Raw genomic sequence first — 19,310 nt, 5'->3', positions numbered from 1 at the left:
GTGGGAAAACCCTGGGAGGGACTCCTGAATGCCAGCTGCTGCTCAACTCACAGGTGTCCCTCTGTCCTTAGCTACAACCTGTCATGCCAGCTGGAGCCGCGGTCCTAGCTGGCCAGCAGAACACAAGCACCAGGACCACTGGCTACAGCCACCATCAGACCTGAACCCGTGCACACTGGCTGAGCCAAGGATTGCCCCTCGGCCCCTGGGCTACTTGTGGTGCACGAGCCCCATCCGCTGCTCAACACCCCTTCCTCTCCCATACAGAATTACTTGTTCTGGAAGGGGCAATATTGAATATAATTAAAGGGTTGTTATTTAACCACAACCACCACCACCACAACAACAAAAAGGAATGAGAACCCTTGGGATTAAAGTTTTCTTACCCAAATAATAATAGTAGTAGTAGTAGTAATAATAATAATAATAATAATAATAATAATAATAATAAAGGTTTTTATATTCTCCTCTACCTGCCCACGTGTGCGTTTGGTTCTTTTATTTCCTACGGTAATGTACAACGTGTACAGACTCTCTTCTTCATTCCTGAACCCAGAAATCTTACAGAGTCAGCAGCTATTCAATGGGGCAGAAAGGAGAGGAGCCAGCCCTCCTCACTTCTGGTGGCACTACTCATTACTGGTGGCACCTCCCAATGCCGTTTCCTCAGAGGACAGGTTCATTTCTGTGTCAGGCATCTGGGCAAACAGCAGACACAGCCCTCAGGACCCCTGAGATGGAGACGTTGCAGGTCCTTCCCCAGGAAGGCAACAAACCCTGACCAGGCGAGTCCTGGAGAGTTCCTTCCCCTCCCCAGAACTATGTGCTGCCCAGGAGAGGGGCTGCTACTCTACCCTCTAAAGCAAGGAGGACGATGTCTTGCTTCCTTGGGGATATGCTACGTGTGCGTGTGTTTGTGCGGGTTTGGACCCAGTATTTGGGACTGACGGTTGTCGAGTTCAGTCTCCTGAATTGCATCAGCACGATGTAGGGAAAACACATGCAAAGAGATTCAACCCTGCCTGTGGAAGCTCCAAAATCTGAGGAAGATATTTTGTAAATGGAAGAAGGGCAGGCAGGACGTCCCGTCCTCAGTTTCCCTAGAGGCTCTCCAGGTTCACCCTTTACCAAGACTGGAATCCCCCTGGGATCCTTATCCAGGATCTCTGGATTCCTTTTCCCTGCTTCTTTTGGGTGAGGCTGGAGAAAAACGAAAGAAACTGGGAGGTGTCTCTGGCTCTATTCACGTCTATGCTGACCTAGGAGCTAGGATGTCCAGCCATCCTGCATTTCCTTACGCAGTTCTTGGCAAGGCCGTGGGGCCCTTCAGGCCCCTGACCCTCTTGGTCAGGTCCATGGTAGCCACTGCTCCCTGGCTGGGGCCTGATGGAGCAGAGATTGGTTCTCCCTTGCCAGGATAAAGGTTCAGATCCTTGACCAGAGAAACCCCACACTCTCCTGGCTGGCCAAGGGCACTGTCAGGTCCAGGTGGTTCTGAAGTCCCTGGTCTCCATCATCCACCAGGTGACACACCCATGTTCCACTCACTTGTCTGAAATGGGGAACTCGCCTGACGCGGTAGACCAACACACACATGGAATGTGAGCAGGGGAGAAGCGTCTATCATGCAAATGGATGCGAAACGAAGCAAGGGTAGGAATCCTTCTCTCCAGACACAACAGACTCTGAACCAAAGGGGGGAGGTACGAAGCCACAGAGAAGGACACTACTTCCTCGCAAGGGAGGCCATGTAATAGGAGAGAACATCTCGAAATATGTAGACACGCACCATGGGAGCACCCAAAGGCATCCAACAGTGCATAACAAACATAAAGTCACCTTTGACAGCCGTACCATGCAGTGGGGGACTCTAACACCCCACATCTGCTAATGGACACAGGATCCAAACTGACAATCAACAGGGAATCTATGGCTTTGAGGGATGCACCCGTTTCAACACGTAGATGCAGAACCTTCCACCCTGAAACCGCAGCATCCGCAGTGCTGGATTTCCAGTGCACATGGAACATTCTCCAGAGTAGATCACACGTTAGGGCACAACCCAAGTCTCAACAAACTCCAAAAGATGGATATCATCCCACGCATCTTTTCTCAGCACGATGCTACGGAACGCCAAATGAACCCTAAGAGCAACCCTGGAGAGACCACGAATCCATGGAAGTTCAATTACATGCTACCCAACCAGCACTGGGTCAACCCGGAATCCAAAGAGGATGTCCAAAATTACATGGAAGCAAAAGGACACGCCAAGGGTCCCCAACCTTGCAGATACAGCGCCAGGGAATCTAAGAAGACAGGATCCAGCACCACAAGAAAAATCCCCAATACCATCAGCTGACACATAAGGACCTAGCCAAAGCACAACACAGAGCTCCTGAGCAGTCGCTCAGCCTGGGCGAGTTGGAGCTCCTGCTGTTGGGTGCAGGCTTAGCTTCCATCTCGACTCTAAGTCCCAGCCTGGGGGGTGTTCTTTCCTTTCTCCCAGGACCATCCCCACCAGGGCCACTGGGGAATCAACCCTTCAGGGGGTTCTCGGCAGAGAGAAATGGCCCAAAGGGCCCAGGAAACAACCACCCCTTCCCCACTGGTGGATCAAGGTGGCCCATTAGCGCTCCCTCTGTGGAACATTCCACAGTGCTTTTGGGGGGACGACCCTCTCAGGCTCTGATGCCCAGGGTTTCTCGGCAAAGGGCAGATTCCGACTGAGTACCCCTGGGAGGGACCTGACACTCTGCACTTCCAGCATGCTCGCAGCTAATGCCCCGGCCACCTGTCCCCGGAGCACACGGAGAGACAACTTGCCAGCGGACCAGTGGACAAAACGTCCTCTCTTTCACCACCAGGAAGAGATCGATGCGCAACCGTCTGGCAGCCACAAAGAGGTGTTTGATTGTCAGGAAGATCAACAGCCAGGCAGGGCTTGGTCCACCCCCACAGGCCTCTCCTCCTCTTCTCCTCCAGAGTATAGGGAGGCAGGATGGCAGGAAAGACAGTTTGTTCAGTGGAAGCGAAATCCTGAGCTTGAGTCCCTTTCTCCCTAGTAGCCTGGGCACTCCTACGCTGCTTCCACTGTGGCCTCTGTGCAAGGCCATTCGAAACACCAGTGCTGGCTTGCGAAGTTCCGGGATACTGGGCAGAAAGCGATGGAACACAAGAGAGTCCCAGGGAAGTGACAACGGGTTTGGTCATGAAAGCTTGAAGCTGTCAAAGACCATCTCTTGCCCTATGTTCCCTTGGTCAGAAACCTTTCAGCAACCGCTCAGAGGAGAGACAGGCAGGTACAGAGCAGGGATGGGGAACCCTGGGAGCCACTGTGGACCGAACCGTGGGTGTTTTGTTAACATGGGCTTTGATTCATGTGTGACTTTTCAGAAACAGAAAAGAATAAAGGGAATCAGGAAACAGAGGCAATCAAAAACACCGGCTCAAATATAGGGAACATACTGTTGGGAACCAGGTGGGCGGATGGGTGGAAGAGGGGGTGGGGATTAAGAAGACACTTACTGTGCTGAGCACCGAGTCACATACAGAATTCCTGAATCCCTACTCTTCAACTGAAACGACGAAAATACTGTACGTCCATTAGACTGTATTTTCAAAATTGTCTTTGAAAGGTGGGTATTAGGAGACCAAAATGAGATTACGCTCTGAGAGTTTCCCAATCAGGTCTCCTCAGGCTGTACGTGAATGCACCTTAAAGATCAGTGAAAGAGCCCAAAGACAAAAGTGACATCTGTTGATATGGAAAGGCCAGTGCCCACCTCTGTGATCACAGAAAACACACACCTTCCTATGATATTGGCTGTCGTAAAAGCATTTCACCGACGTCCCCTTGGAGCTACGCTCCTCTGGTATTTCCATTCTCCTTGGTTGTGTGTCCTCATGGAGTAGTTGAAGGGAATATTGCTACCCCGTGTTTGGTGGACTAAACCAAAGCTGGCTATTTCTAGCCCCTGGAAGACTGAGCTAAAGGGCCTTCTGGAAAACATTGCACAACTGGATCTCTCATCGTCTTCCAGAGAAGGAAAGGGAGGCCCCAAAGGGCACCAGTGGAACAGGAACACAGAGGAGGTTCTCCTGACACCAGCATCAGGATCCCAACTCCCTGAGCAAGAATGAAGAACCCCCGTCCCCCCACACACAATGGACACATATCACTGGAATGGGTCAGTTCCCAGGAAAAGCGAAATGCGGCCAAACATGGAAAGGTACACAATAACCTCACTGAAAGAAAGCCCACTGGGATCCCCTGCCCTGGGTCTTAAGTTCCACCTATGCATGAAGCCATTTGATAATCACAGGGGAAGGGAGGGAAAACTGAATGGGAAGCCACCAGAGAGGGAGAAAAACGATGCGAGGCTCTTCTCTAAGAAACAAGCAGAGGAGCCTAACAAATAGCAGGGAGCACATGGGGAGTTAGAGAGGAGAAGGGAGTTAGGGAAAACTGGAAGGGGAGGTGAACCTTGAGAGACTATAGACTCTGGAAAACAATCTGAGGGTTTTGAAGGGGCGGGGGCGTGGGAGGTCGGGGTACCAGGTGGTGGGTATTATAGAGGGCACGGATTGCACGGAGCACTGGGGGTGGTGCAAAAATAATGAATACTGTTATCCTGAAAATAAAGAAAAATTAAATTAAAAAAAAAAGCAAAGAAACAAGCAGAGGGTTGCTGGAGGGGAGGTGGGTGCGGGTATGGGACAATTCGGGCAGGAGCATAAAGGAGGGCATGCGATGGGATGAGCACTGGGGGTGAAACGCAACTGATGAACAGCTGGGCACTACTACCTCGGAAGCTGATGAGGAACTGTACGGTGGCTTACTGACTTTCCACAACAACAACAAAATACAATCCAAGGTTCTGTGTTTCCTTGATTTTCAAAGTGGAAAATACGGGATGATTTCTTTTCTTCCCTCAAGCAAGGAAATGACATAGCCTATTCACGAAAAGGCAATGCTCAGGACATTCTACCCCTTTCAGCCCTAAAGAAGTTTTTCAAACAGGCTTTCACCAGTTGCAGTCCTCATGCCCTTCTAGTCATTTCGGAGCACTCTTGACAGGGGGCAAACCCTTTTTTTCTTCAAGGTGACTCACCCCAAGCAGGTAATATCCCTATGTGCCACAGGAGTGACTACAGGTGCGCCCCCCCCCAACCTTTCCAAGGGCCTCACTACAAGTTTTCCAGAAAGGTGGCATGAATAGTACTGGCTGGAAGGTGGATGCTGCATGACATCCATCCCTTTGTTCACTTGAGGGATGACTAGGGGCAAAGTCTCCATCTCAGTCGTGGACGTGCCAGAGCTCTCCAGCTCCCCTTCAGACACGGCCCTGCCCTCTCTCCCATAGAAGAACCTGCAGAACTACGTGACCATGAACTGGGAACACACAACAAGGGTACAAAGGTCTTACCTGAATTCAGCTCAGCATGGCAATGACAGACTGGTCCCTCTTGGAGGTTGTTCCCAGTGTCCTTGAGGCATTCGAACCCCTTCTTGGCGGCTGACTCCAGACAGTGGCTCACCTGTCACAGTGGCTCATGATAGAGGGATGAGAAGTTCCTCGGAGACAGGTGTCACCACACCACTATCATCACCCTTTGTCGTGGAATAAATCTATGTCCCTCGTCGGATTAAGAAACCCTTCAAACAGGACTGGAGCAGGTGGCAATAAAAGGCTCCCTTTGAAGAAGGGCTGAGCTTGGGGACATGTCCAGTCCTATGTCTCACTGCTGCCATCACCACACACAGTGGTGCCCCAAATGGGCAGGGTACCATTTCCAGTACACGGCTCCTGCTCGCCCAAGGTACCTATTCCTATCATCGCGCCATCGCATCTGGTCAGGACCCCAGCATTAGGCCTGTGCGTCTCCAGTTCCTGCTGCTGCCTGCCTCCACCAGCGATCCTGTTTCCTCTCTGAATTCCGAGCGCCGCAGCATCCATCTTCCTCACCTTCACAAAACAGGATTGTGCAATGATTTCATGGATACGACCTGCAAGGCACAGGATGGAAAAGAAAAGGAAACTCACACCCTGGACATTCAGGATACTTAAAATCTTTGTGACTTGAATGACGTTATCAACCAAGGGAAAGCACAGTCCAGAAGTCGGGAAAGCATGTTTGCAAACCATGGATCTGGCAGGTTCTCAATATCCACAATATCTAGAGATCCCAGGAACTCAACAACATCAACAACAAGAGAAAAACAAGTCAAATGTGATGTGTGAATGTACACATGGGCAAGAGACATAACCTCAAAGCTATACGCAAGGAAGGAAATTGCAAGCAATGAGATACCTTTATGAATCCATGAGGTTGGCTCCCCATGGAAAAAGAAAAACAAAACAAAACACAACAAAGCAAAACAAAACAAAACAAAACACTCGGGAGAAAGGAAAAGACCAAGCCATGGCAAAGATAAAGAGAATTAGGAACCTTGCTGATTGGGTGTGGTAGGAATGTTTAAGGGCATGCTTGTGAAATCAGTATGACAGCTCTTCACAAAAATCAACTTGAGTGGGACACCTGGGTGGCTCAGTCTGTTGAGGTCTCAGGATCCTGGGATGGAGTCCCACATCGGGCTTCTTGCTCAGCCGGGAGCCTGCTTCTCCCCTGCCTGCTCTGCCTGCCACTTCTCCTGCTTCTGCATGCCTCTTTCTCACGCTGACAAATGAATAAATAAACCGTTTTTAAAAAATCAACTTTCGCACTACCATGTGTTTTAGTACTTGCCCTTCTGTGCTAGGTACCCACATTCATGAACAGGATAGTATGGTCCTGGAGACTTATCTGAGCACACCTTCTCATGGCAGCATGGTTCCTAAAAGCTAACCCATGAACGCAATCCAAGTATCTGTCCAGGGAGGAACAGATGTTGTATATACAGACGTTGGGATAGTATTCATTCGCTAAAGAGGACAAAAACATTGACATGCGCCACCCCGTGGGCGAACGTTGAGGAGGGTGTGCTAAGTGAGAGGAGTATGCATGAAGATAACCAACTTGGACTCCACTCTTAGGACCTACCTAGTGTGGACTCCGAAGGACAGAAAGTAGAATGGTGTTTGCCAAGGGCTGGAAGGAGGCGCTCGCGGGAAGAGTCTGACGCATGCTAAAGAGCTTTAGATGGACAAGATGCCAAGGAGATGGGAAGGTGGGTTCCAGGGAGCTTGGGACAAAGACATTAATGCTTTTTAAGACATTTAGAATGTACTCCGTGAACTTCATGGACTTCACGACCTAAAAATAAATTGCACTGAAAAGCTGCAAAGATGGAGAAATGAACACAGGACCATTTCATCTGGCCCTTTATACCCTTTCCAGGTAGGTCCTCTCTCAGCCATTCGACTTCTGCCATTTTCCTTGAGACAACATGGAGCCAACAAAATGTCCTTCTGTGCCTACTTCGAGGTTGAAAGACAGAATTGCCCCACCCGGGACAACTTTATGTGAGAAGGTATTTTTCAGAGTTAATTTCTTGAGACCTGTTATTCCTTGATCATGTTTTCAAACAGAACCCAAACTGAACATTCTCCTTCGTCTGCTTGATTTTTCCTTCCCTGATTTTTTCCCCCCACTCAGAACCCATTGTTGATGCAAGGGCTTGGGTGTTCCTATGCCTGTCGTCATCTACTGACTTTAGCTTCTGCTGTTTCCAGTTTTGCTTACGTGTCATTCCTTTACCAAGTCAACTTTCCCGAGGCTCATTATGAATAGTAAAATATTTTCGGCCCCAGTTGGATTGAAAGAACTGACATCGAGCACTGTGCACGTCTCAGCTACACAACACAATGACTTCATGTTCCTAGGCCCTAAAAGGATGACCAGAATAAGCGGTGTTCACAAGGATTCCTGACCATGGGGGTGGGCGCAGGGAGTTCTTGGCCATATTCCTTGGCTGTCTAGGAGTATGTTCCCAGGCGTGGAACTCTGGGATCCTACGGTAGATTGTTGGTTGGGAGCATAGGAGCTAACAAATGCCGGTGAGGACAGGGAGAACAGGGAACCCTTGGACACCATCCGTGGGAATGCACACTGGCACAAGTCACTGTGCAACACAGTATGGAGGGTCCCACAGTCTAGAGATGGACCAACGCACCAAACAGTGCCATGCGAAAGAAAAGAGCAAGCGTTCCGTGAGACAAACGAAGAATACTCTGAAAGAGGGCTGCAGAGTCATTGGAGAGAAAGGCCCGAAAGGCCTCACTGAGGGGGACAGCGCTGAGGACAGAATAAAAACAAGGGAGCTAGTCCCACACAAGTCTGGCTGCCCTGTGTCATGAAGAGGGAAGGCACCTCTGCCTTAGAGCCTCACTACCAGAAGCTGGGTTGGCCAGAGGACATGAAAGAGGCATCCAGTGTGGCTGGAGAGCAACTGGGAGCAGAGCAGAGGGTGGTGAGGAAGGCAGGGACAGGGCCTCAGGCCTGGGAGACAGGTAGCGATCTCTTGTCCCTCTGCAACGGCATTGCCCCAATACCCTGCATCTTCAAATGCATGGACTGAATGCCCCACAGTTGTTGCAGAAGAGGAATGGAGGCACAATTCCGCATGCTTCCTCCACATCACCATACTTGTGAGCCCGTGGTTGTAACTGAGGCTGGACTAGCAGAGGATTTTCCCCAACTTAGCACCCATCATTCAGGGAGCCATTCAACTCAGAATCTGAGTTTCTGGGCGCATGTTGGCCTTGCCACTGCCTCCGATCCTGGCACTGTGAGCCTCGATAGATGGCAGCGCCAACCATCTGGGCATGTTTTTCACTTCAGATTCCGAGAAGAAAAGGGGAACAAGGGAGAAGTGGACCATGAGCAAAGAAACTAGGAAGTGCGAAACTCCTTGCCTGACATCTAGAGAAACACGAGGCATGCTATTTCATCACGTTGAGTAAGTACATCGCGTGGCTCAGAAGCCACTCGCTAACCACCCAGAGCTTGCAGAGTGATGCCTCCACCACAGGTCAGGATCCCTGGGAGCCACTGTGAAGGCTGCTCCCCTCATATACCAGAACGAGGGAAAGAGGTCTCCTTCTAAAGCTATGTGGGAAACAACTGAACCGTTTCACTACCGAGGATGACAAAGTCTGCATCTTCGTGCATTTCCACCCCATCATGGTGCCCCATTATAATGACGCCAAGAGGGAAAGGGACGGTTCCAAAACGACACAAAGCCGGGACCCAGGCCTCCTCGCAGCGTTCCTCCAGGCCACGTCCCACCCCTTCCTGCAATTCATCTGGCCTTCTATGTGTGCCTCTGATTTCCCGTGACACCGTCGCACACATACCACAAATACGGTCTACATACACCCTAAGATGTCCCAAGGAACTAGATTCTCCCTGGTCCCCACTATGCAGGTTGGGAATGTGGGCACTAGGGGAGACACACAATGACTGAGGACACAGGAGTGGGAAAGGACAGAGAACAAACGTCTGACTTCAGCTCTGTCTCCTGAAAGGGAGGACCTGAGTGCCAATTCCAGAGCATGGTGCCTCTGGCACTTTTGGCTCATTGTGTACAGTCCCGGGGAAGAGAGGTCAAGAGCCAAGTGAAGGGGCTGCAGAGAGGGGGTGACTTTAGGAAGGGCCCCAGGTATTAGAATCCTGAAAGCGTGACCTCATATTCTTCATGATAGGCCCCAACTGAACTTAGAACTCTGGCAACCAGGCACCCACTTTCAAAGGGCAACCTGCTCTCCAGCACACTTGAGTGGAGACCTTCGACAGAACACCATGTTCAGTTGTTGTCTTCCTACTTCCAGGGGTGCTGGGCCCACAGGAGCCCAGAGCCAGAGACATGACTGCAGTTGCAGACAGTGCTTCAGCCCTCTTTTCCGAAGCTTCTGGTCATGGGGCCGGAGACACCAACAGGTAACACAAGGCAGCTCGGGGCAGCCCACTGGAGAGTGGGCAACAACTGTGGTCCCACCTCAGCGGGCACACACCACTGTCCCTTACTGTGTGGGAGCGCATCTCTCTCTCTCTCTCTCTCTCTCTCTCTCTCTCTCCCTGTTTGTGTGTGTGTGTGTGTGTGTGTGTGTGTGTGTGTGTGTGTGTGTTTGTAGAAGTGGGGACAGGGGATGAGGGATATGCCCTTCCTGGGCAGAAGCAAGCTGCCTGGTGTTGGAGGCTGGACCCATCTGTCATGTTCATACCCCAGGTCATAGCAGGCTGGATGAAAAGGGGAGGGTGACACAATGATAAGGCTCATGGTAGTCATGAGCCTTAGAGTGTCCTCTGGCTACGTCCTTGCTCAATGTCTTTTCAGCCATCCCTCTTAGCCTGAACTGGAGAACACGATGTCTAGTGGGGGTGTCCCCTGGTGGCAATGTTCCGGGAGGCTGCTAATGGCTCTTGGCCCTGTGTCTATGGGGCACTGCCTTTTCAGAGCTGCACCCCAGAGACTGTGAATGAGCTGGCTGGGGACTTCAATGACTCCAACTCGCTGGACAAGGGTCAGGTGTCCCAGGCCACCCAGGATCAGTGCTGCTCTGAGGTGAGAATAGGAAGAAGCTCCTCCACACCCAGGGCCCCCATGCAACGATGGGGACAAACCTGGGGCCTTCCCAGAGTGTTTCCACTTGACTATTCCACCGGCCCCACCCCAGAGTAACCCACACCTCCGCACATATGCCACACCTATGGGTAAGTAAGGGAGGAAGACACTCTTCACCTACGTGGGACTGGTAGAGAATAGAGTGAATGCTTTCCGTGGCATGGGGGGAAGTTGTTTTGATTTCTTTCCTCTGGCCTTGTGTTGCTTTTCACAAAGCCATGAGTATCTTGGCCTTTTCCCACGGGTTTTACGATTTTCCCTACTCATGCCAGCTAACAAGTGGAGAACCCAGCTGGGTTCTGGAGAACTGGCCCACGCCCTTCTAAATCCTCATACCAGATAGGGTGATTGAACCTACAAAAGGGCCGGTGGGATCAAGCCATTCTACAGGTCTTTCTGGAATGTATCAACTCTCAGAACACATCGAATCCTAGGAGGTCCACCAGCTCACAGGCTCTTTCCCTCTAGGTCCTCACAGTCCCCCTTTCTAAAGGACGTGGTCTGCTACAGTGACTCGGTCTAGCATTGCTGCTGGAACTTGACGTGACTCAAACTGCTTGCCATTCCAGCAATGCTGCAAGGAAAGGGCACCTCAAGGGTCCTCACAGATGATTTGGGTCACTCCATCTGCCAGACCGTAGACCCAAAGATTGGGTGGAAGGCCTCCGATGCCTCCTGGCCCAGGTAGCTGGCTCTGGCATGAGCTGCTGCAAGGCTTCAGCTACTCCATCTCCCTTGACAAGCAGCAGGGACCTCAGGCCACCAACAACATCCAGTCCTGGTCTGGGGTGAGAACGGGCCCAGGTTCATGGCCAGTCTCAGGACCCAGAGATGACCGGGGCCAGCCCACAGCCCAGACTAGACACAACTGGCTGCCCTGGGGCCTGCCAAGGAAGGTGGTTTCCCCCTGAACCTTTCTGCCCCTGACAGCAACAGGCCAAACCGCATCAGCATAGGCGAAATGCCATGTAGCCCATGCTTTGGACAGATCTCAGACCCAACGCGGATGACCTTGAGCAGGCTTGGAGATTCTCAACCTCTCTTTTCTCCTCTCAACAGTAGGGCTCCTTCCTCATGACTCCATGGCATACACATACAGATCTTCATACGGGCTAGGAAGAGACAGACAGGCTATTGCTGTCCAGCGAACCACACATGTTGAAGTCACCAGTACATTTAAGCCTAGATGGGTCCTTTGGAGGTTGGTTTTAGGTTTTCAGCCAAGAACCTTTTTTCTGGGTGGGCACACAAGTCCCTCGTCGTCTTGCCCAAGTTCCCAAAGGGATGGGAGGATGCAGTCTGAGCTCCAGACCCTGCTCTTCCTGGGGCTTCACGGCGTTGAAGCTGACTATGTTGCTCCCCACCCCGCCCCCTTGTCTGCCTGCTGGAAAAGGCATCATCCCTGTCCCCGGACGAGGCCTGCACGATGCTGGAGCTCAAACAAGGCACAGTGCAGAGATGGAGACATTCCCTGCTGCTATCCTTCCCGGATAGAAGCCTCTCAATCGTCACCACCATGTTCTCCATCTATCAGATGTTCCCGTCAGCCCGGCAGGTCCGGGATCACCAGTTCCCTCGGTGAGTGCCCACCTCATAGCCAGCACAAGGGGGAGCCTTCCGTCTACTAGTTGTAGGACTTGGGAATGTCACTGCACCTCTCTGACTTTCCCTCTCCTGTCCGGAAAAGTGGAGGTGCTAAGAGGATGAACCTCGTAGGGCGACTGCAGGGAGTCATGGGAGGAAACATGGCACGCGCCTCTCTGGGGCCCGGCTCTGCAGAAAGGGCTGCTGGACATGCTGGGCGTCTTCGCGCTGAACATTTCCCTCTCCAGGGAAGACGCGTTCAGGCTCAACCCTCACAGGCCTGTGGTCCTTCTGGGTCTAGAGAAAGGAAACGGAAAGCTGGCAGCTTTCCTATTGGCAAAGGACCTCTGAGATGCCATCTAGCTGGTCCTGACTGTGGTCCTTTATGTGCCCAGGTCGAGGGGACACTGGGAGCAGGCAGAGCAGCCCAAGGGCCACTCAGGATTTGCAAAGTCCTGTTTGGGATGATTTCATTCAATCATGGCTCTTAAGCACCTAGGAATGCAGGCTCTCTCTAGTCACCAAGAGCAGTGAATGGGTAACGTAGAGACAATGTCTGGGTCTCCATTCTCGTCCCAGGGTCACATAGGCACTCTCCACATCCTAAGCACGCATGTCTAGCGTTCATCAGATGGGGCATCTCTGTGACCTACTCTAGGGATGAATGGATCCACCTCTCTTGGGACCACGAGGATGCACTCTACGATCAAGGAAGAACAGGATAGGTCTTTGGGTGCCAGAGGAGGTCCTGCTGCCTCCACAGAGCAGGGTGGGAGGCGACAGGGGATGTTGCTGGCGAGGGATGTTCAGAACCATGGATCTCCCAGGACTCTCGATTTCCATGGGAGAGCTTAGTGGGGCAGCTTCCTCTGAAGAGGCCAAAGAGTCCGAGAGAGGTGTGGACGGGATGCCAAGCACTCTGGGAAGCAGAGCCCATTGTGGGCTGAGTTGGTGCCTACAACAGCCATCCCTTGGATGGTCCATTCTTGCTCCGCCTGCCCCTATCCATATCCACCTCCGCTGACCACCACAAGTGGGGCCAAGGACAGAAAGGGTGGGGACCGGACCACTCACCCGTCGGCCTCCAACCAAAGCCCAGACACTGGTCTGCAGGGAGGATGCATGACTGAGGGGCCAAAGGACAGACCTATGGGAGGTCCCTCCCTCATCCCACGTGGTCAGCAGTCAGCAAGGACAGCTCCAGAGGGGTTGCAAGTGGGCTAGCGCCATTCTGTAGGGCCCACACCGAAAGGATGGTGCTGTGGAAGTAGCGTGGAAAAGGAAGGGAAGGCCAGGTCTCTGACTCTGCCCCACATTTGACTTTCCCCAGCACTCTGTGTCCCATCTTGGGAACCTGGCCTGAGCAGACACGGCAGGATATCGGGCAGTCCCTGCACACTGCCCATGTGGAGGTCAAGGGGGCCTATGTGCACGTCACGTGGCATAACCGGGACCTAAACACCCATGCCCCCGTTCCGCTGAGGCAGCGGGAACTTCTGCAGCTCACAGAGGCTGAGGCGGAGGGTAAGGGGCATTGCAAGCTGGGAAGGCCATCTGGGATGGGGCTCATGGGCTGGGTATTCCTTGAAAGGCCATGGGATCCGTCCTGTTCAGGGAAAGGCACATGGAGTGTCAGTGATGTGGCTGAATCGTTCCCCTTACTCCCACCCCCGTGTCCGCTATGCGACGCGTTCCAGCAGCTGAGCCGGCCAAAGAGCCTCCCATGGAGCGAGAGGCAACCCTGGCTCTGCATCAGCCATCACCTTCAGGGTCCGAGCCAGCCTCCCCTCCACCGGCTGCTCCAGAACTGGAACAGGGGCTCCTAGGTTACGGATGGTCGCCGGGTCCTGAGGCACAGACGGCTGGGCCATCGGCTTGCCTGGGAGTTTGCACGCCAGCTGTCGCAGGTGCCACTGAGCCCACTCCAGCCGCAGAGGCATCCTGCCAACCCAAGAAGCGGCTCAAAGAGAAGGAGCCTGACCTCCTGGACTTCCCTCCCAAGCTGGTGGCAGAGCAGCTCACCTACATGGATGCGGTGAGCAGCTGGGCCCCCAGGGTAGGAGGGCAGGGCCGGCTTTTCTTCTGCTCTCCGCTGCCCTATACCGGCTTTTCCCTGATGTGGACTCCTAGGATATAGGGCCAGATCTCAGCTGCAGCCCTAACCGACCGGGGAAACCCATCAGGGTTTTTAGACCTGAGCTTTCACTGTCCAGCTGCGGACTGTGGAGACAGGCACTGAGAAGGACTGAGGCAGAGGTACCACGCAGATGCAATGACTCAGAAGCGAGAGCCCGTAAATGGGAAGGCTCTGGTCCCCCGCGGGGAGGAGGGCAGCTCCCTGTGTGCAATCCCGTCCATGGGTCGCCCACCCATCTGCCTGGGAGCCTGAGCACCATCAACCTGGCTTAGGCATCTGATGCGTCCTGAAGGACAGGCTAGACACGGAAAGCCATGCTTTCAGCCACCAGGTGACAATGGGCACCTGTAAGGAGACAGGGACCGCAGGGATGAGCATTTGGAGGAGGAGATGCCCCCTTGGGAGCACCACCTGGTGCGGCCCCCTGGACATGGAATGATCAGGGTGCACACGCCTTCCTTCCTCCCTTCCCTTGCCTCTCTTGGCTCCTGGGGCATCCCGCACTGGCTTCCCTCGGAGAAGAAGAGGGGCATGAAATGCAGGCTCTCTAAGCAGGCTCCGGCCACATTCGCAGCCTCCTGAGCTCCAGCTCTGACCTGGGACCCCTCCCGAGGACATGAGTCTTGCATGGGCGAACATGTGTGGGGCTCAACACACCTCCCCCTGTCCCCTAGGAGCTGTTCAAGAAGGTGGTGCCCCATCAGTGCCTGGGCTCCGTCTGGTCCCGGAGGAACAGGCCTGGCAACGAGCACCTGGCACCCACAGTCCGGGCCACCATCGCCCACTTCAATGCTGTGGCCAGCTGCATCGTCACCACGTGCCTTGGCGACCCAAGCATGACAGCCCGGGACAGGGCCGTGGTGGTGGGCCACTGGATCCGGGTGGCCAAGGTATGCTGTGGGAGGCCCAGCTCCCTGAGGCTCGCCTGAGCCTCGGGAACTGCTCTTCTGTCTCGCTCCCTTCTCAGGGCTGAAGGCCCTGCTCTAAGGCCTGTGGTCCCTAGGCTCTTCCTCCCGGGGGCATGGCCCAACGTTGGGACGCTCAGTTCCCACGTGACGCCTCCTTTGCAGTGAGGGAAAATCCTCCCTCTCGCCAGCAGTGTTCCTCTTTAGGGCTGACCTGTGCCCTTCTGCAGCTCCCTGGACATCAGCTTCACCCGTGGGGGAGCCCTAAACCGAGGGGGGCACTAAAGCTCTCGAGCATCTGGGGCTCCTGCTCTCCCACTGACAGCTCCTTCTCCTCCCTCCCCCAGGCCTGTCAGATCCTAGGGAACTACTCCTCCCTGCGTGCCATCCTGGCGGCTCTGCAGAGTGCCTCCATCCACCGCCTGCAGAGGACATGGGACAACGTTTCCAGGTGAGGAGGCTTCTCTGCAGGAGGGGCCAGGATGGAGGCGGGATCTCCCACAGGCCTGTCCTTTGCCCCCCTCAGTCAGCTTGGACCTCCTGGGAGGCAGCAAACCCTGACCAAAGGACCTGGGCCCGGGGCTGCTCCTCTCAGCCTTCCTGGGGAACAGGCCACCAGGCCTCCTGCTTGAGAAATCCAATGTCCTCCATGCCCCACCCTGGCCTCAGCTGAATTCCATATTTCCACGTGGTGACTTGGCAGCCACTGAAGTCTCTGCCCATGGTTCAGCCAGAACCCCACCCAAACCGAGCTGTTCAATTAAGCTGGGAAGGGACGCCCAGGGGGACGCCCAGGAGAACGCCCTCCCATGTCCTACGAAGACCCCAGTGCTCAGAGCAGCCCAGAGCAAACCCTCAGCCAGCCCCGTGGACATGCGGGGCTGCTCCAAGAAAAGGGACTCGCACTCTACCCTGCCACGTTAGGACTCCCCTGAGCCTAACTTCTTTCCCTCTCTTCAGGAAGAGCTTCCGAACATTCCAACAGCTCTGCACAGAAGGCAACCCCCAGGGCAGGGAACTACTCATCAAGGTAGCACGGGAGGTGCAGGGCTCCAAGGACAGGAGAGGGGTGGGAGGAGGCGTGATCCTGTGTGGATGAAGTAGGGAATGGCCTGAAGCATTCCTCGGGGAGCAGAAGCCTTTGGCAGGAATGTGCTGACAGCCTGGGCTGAAGATTCCCCCTGGGGCTGGGACAAGCGGGTGCTGCCCATCCAGACTCCCTAGGCTAGATTTCAGGTCTCTCTGTGTCCATCCATCGAGAAGGTCCACATGGGGGCCCACATGAACGCGGACAGCCCAGAGGACAGGCCCCTGCTCACAGATGGGGTGGGGATGGGTTGTGGGCCACAAAAATGATGATCCTAAGAGGATCCTGAGTGCTCAGGAGACCGCAGGAGGTAGGTGGAGTTCCCCCTTCTGCCCATGGGAAAACAGGCTCAGGGAGGCCAGGCTCCAAGCTCCAGGTCCCCCATGGACTGAATGGGGGAGCTGAGATTGTTCTAGAAGGACTCGTGGCATGCTTCAGGGGAATGGAGCGTCAGTATCAGCAGACGTAGGTCGGACGTCTAGGGTCTGCAGTCAAAGACGGTGGGCGCAAGGGGACTGAGGCTATTCTGCTCTCAAGGATCTTGTCCTTGGCCCTCTAGAAGCGGCCCTCGAACAAACTGGCCAGCCTGGTGAGGCAGCTGCAGAGAGCGCGGAAGGGGCTGCCCAAGAAGGTGAGTGTGCCTGAGGGACAGGGCCTCCAAGGCCAGGGGAGAGGGGCTCCTCCCTGAGGGCTAGAAGCGTCCAGATCAGGACAGGTGGGACCTGCCACTCCAGCTCCACCTCCTGCCTGCCGCCACAGTTGCTCAATGTCTTCTTTCCTGGGGACCAGGAGGAAGGAGTCTAGCAGGCTGGGTAGAGAATGGATTTGGGGCTGGGGAGGGGCCCGGGGCTCCATAGCCAGGGGGTTTTTTGAATTTCAAAAAGCAGGCCCTGGAGGGGATTAGGAGGAGTCTGATGTTCTGGGAGGGTGAGGGGAAAGCGAATCCAGGGGAAGCAACTAAGGGTCCTAGGCCCTTTTCCATGTGGGAAAGTGGGGTGGGCCAGGACGCTGAAGTCTTTTCGGGGAGGGCCCCTGTGGGCACCAGACAGCAGGGACTCATCCCAAACCTACCCCTCATGACACAGGGTGTCGTCCCATACCTTGGCACTTTCCTCTCCGACCTGGTGGTGCTTGATACAGCAATGGAGGACTACCTGGAGGTGGGTGAGCCTGAGGATTGTGGAGGAGGGACCAGAGTCCTGAGGACAGGGAGCAGAGAGTCCCCGGACTGAGCCCTGAGCTCTGAGTCCTTCGGAGACCTCCCTTCCCCACAGCCTCACAGCCGCCCCTAAGAACTGGCATCTCTTGCCCATCTCAGTGCTGAGGGAAGGGAGTCTGCGCCCATCTCAGTGCTGAGGGAAGGGAGTCTGCACCCAGACGGGTGGCCCAAGACTGGGGAAGCACCAGCGCATCCTGAAGGTGAAGCTGCATGCGCTCTGTGTGCATGGGCTGCAGCCTCTCCCTCAGACCTTGCCTGTCGGGGACAGTGAAGTCAGGACCCTGCACATCAGCCACACTTCAGGAGCCCAGCAGATCCTGCCTGCCTGAGGCGTCTGCCGCTCCCTTCAGTCACCACAGAGTGTTGTGCTGCAGGGTGCTGACCGGGAGCCCTTTCAGCATCCCCCAGTCTTCCTTCCTCTGGACCCCAGGGCTTGCCCTAACCCCAGTCTCATTGTGTGTGTGGCTTGGCGGCCCACTCCGGGGTCCTGGCCTACGCGCAGCCTCAGAACGGGTGGGTGTAAGGTGCTAGGACTGACCGGGGGCCTCTTTCTGAAGGACAATGGTTGTCTACTTTCCAGGGCAATGAGATCAACCACCGCAAAAAGAATAAGGTGAGCATACGTAGCCCTGGCTGTAGGGAAGGGCAGGCAGACCCTATCAGAGACGCCCCTGGGAAGAACATTGCTTGGCTCCATCCACTCCCCTCCATCTCCCATTTCCTGGGACAGGTTGCTAAGAATGAAGTGCAAGACCCATCGAGTCAGTCAGTAGGGATCCACAAGGGCATCAAGGAGAACTTCCCTTGATGGAGGAGGGGCTAATTCTACTAGCCTCTGAGAACAGTTTGGGACCAGACGAAGTTGCATGCAGGAGGGTGGTCATGTGTGCCAAGACCCAGGACCCGACCCCTGTCCCGCTGCTCGGCCCTCACCTGGCCCTGTAGCTTCCCCACCCAGGCTCAGGGTGCATCCTGTGCCTCTGTCCCGGCCCAGGAATACCGAGTCCTCACGGACATCATGCTGCTCCAGGCGGCGGCAGAGAATTACTGCCTAGAGCCCCAGCATCCATTCACGGCCTGGTTCTGGGCTGTGGAGCGGCTCAGCGAGGAGGACAGGTGAGGCCCACTCAGGAGCTGGGTCAGGCGACGTCGGGGTGGACTCTTTCTGCTGGCCCCGCCTGGGATCCTCCTTCTAGGGCTCCCTGGGCAGCCAGACACCAGCTGTGGGAAAACCCTGGGAGGGACTCCTGAATGCCAGCTGCTGCTCAACTCACAGGTGTCCCTCTGTCCTTAGCTACAACCTGTCATGCCAGCTGGAGCCGCGGTCCTAGCTGGCCAGCAGAACACAAGCACCAGGACCACTGGCTACAGCCACCATCAGACCTGAACCCGTGCACACTGGCTGAGCCAAGGATTGCCCCTCGGCCCCTGGGCTACTTGTGGTGCACGAGCCCCATCCGCTGCTCAACACCCCTTCCTCTCCCCTACAGAATTACTTGTTCTGGAAGGGGCAATATTGAATATAATTAAAGGGTTGTTATTTAACCACAACCACCACCACCACAACAACAAAAAGGAATGAGAACCCTTGGGATTAAAGTTTTCTTACCCAAATAATAATAGTAGTAGTAGTAATAATAATAATAATAATAATAATAATAATAATAATAATAAAGGTTTTTATATTCTCCTCTACCTGCCCACGTGTGCGTTTGGTTCTTTTATTTCCTACGGTAATGTACAACGTGTACAGACTCTCTTCTTCATTCCTGAACCCAGAAATCTTACAGAGTCAGCAGCTATTCAATGGGGCA

The 19,310-nt window shown here is 54.2% G+C and overlaps 1 long non-coding RNA gene across 1 annotated transcript in view; it reads right to left on the bottom strand.

Annotated features, from left to right (window-relative positions):
- Positions 1 to 441: 441 nt before the first annotated feature.
- Positions 442 to 19,310, bottom strand: part of LOC309857536 — a 99,029-nt gene continuing 80,160 nt past the window's right edge. The window contains exons 6-7 of the long non-coding RNA XR_014307761.1: positions 5,427 to 6,007; positions 442 to 3,099 (exon numbers count right to left, since the gene is read on the bottom strand). This is a non-coding gene — a long non-coding RNA (uncharacterized lncRNA). The remainder of the gene's footprint in view (positions 3,100 to 5,426; positions 6,008 to 19,310) is intronic.

This window comes from Mustela nivalis (assembly GCF_964662115.1).
Source record: "Mustela nivalis genome assembly, contig: HAP1_SCAFFOLD_854, whole genome shotgun sequence".
NCBI lineage: Eukaryota > Metazoa > Chordata > Mammalia > Carnivora > Mustelidae > Mustela > Mustela nivalis.
This window is presented reverse-complemented; position numbering and strand designations above follow the sequence as displayed.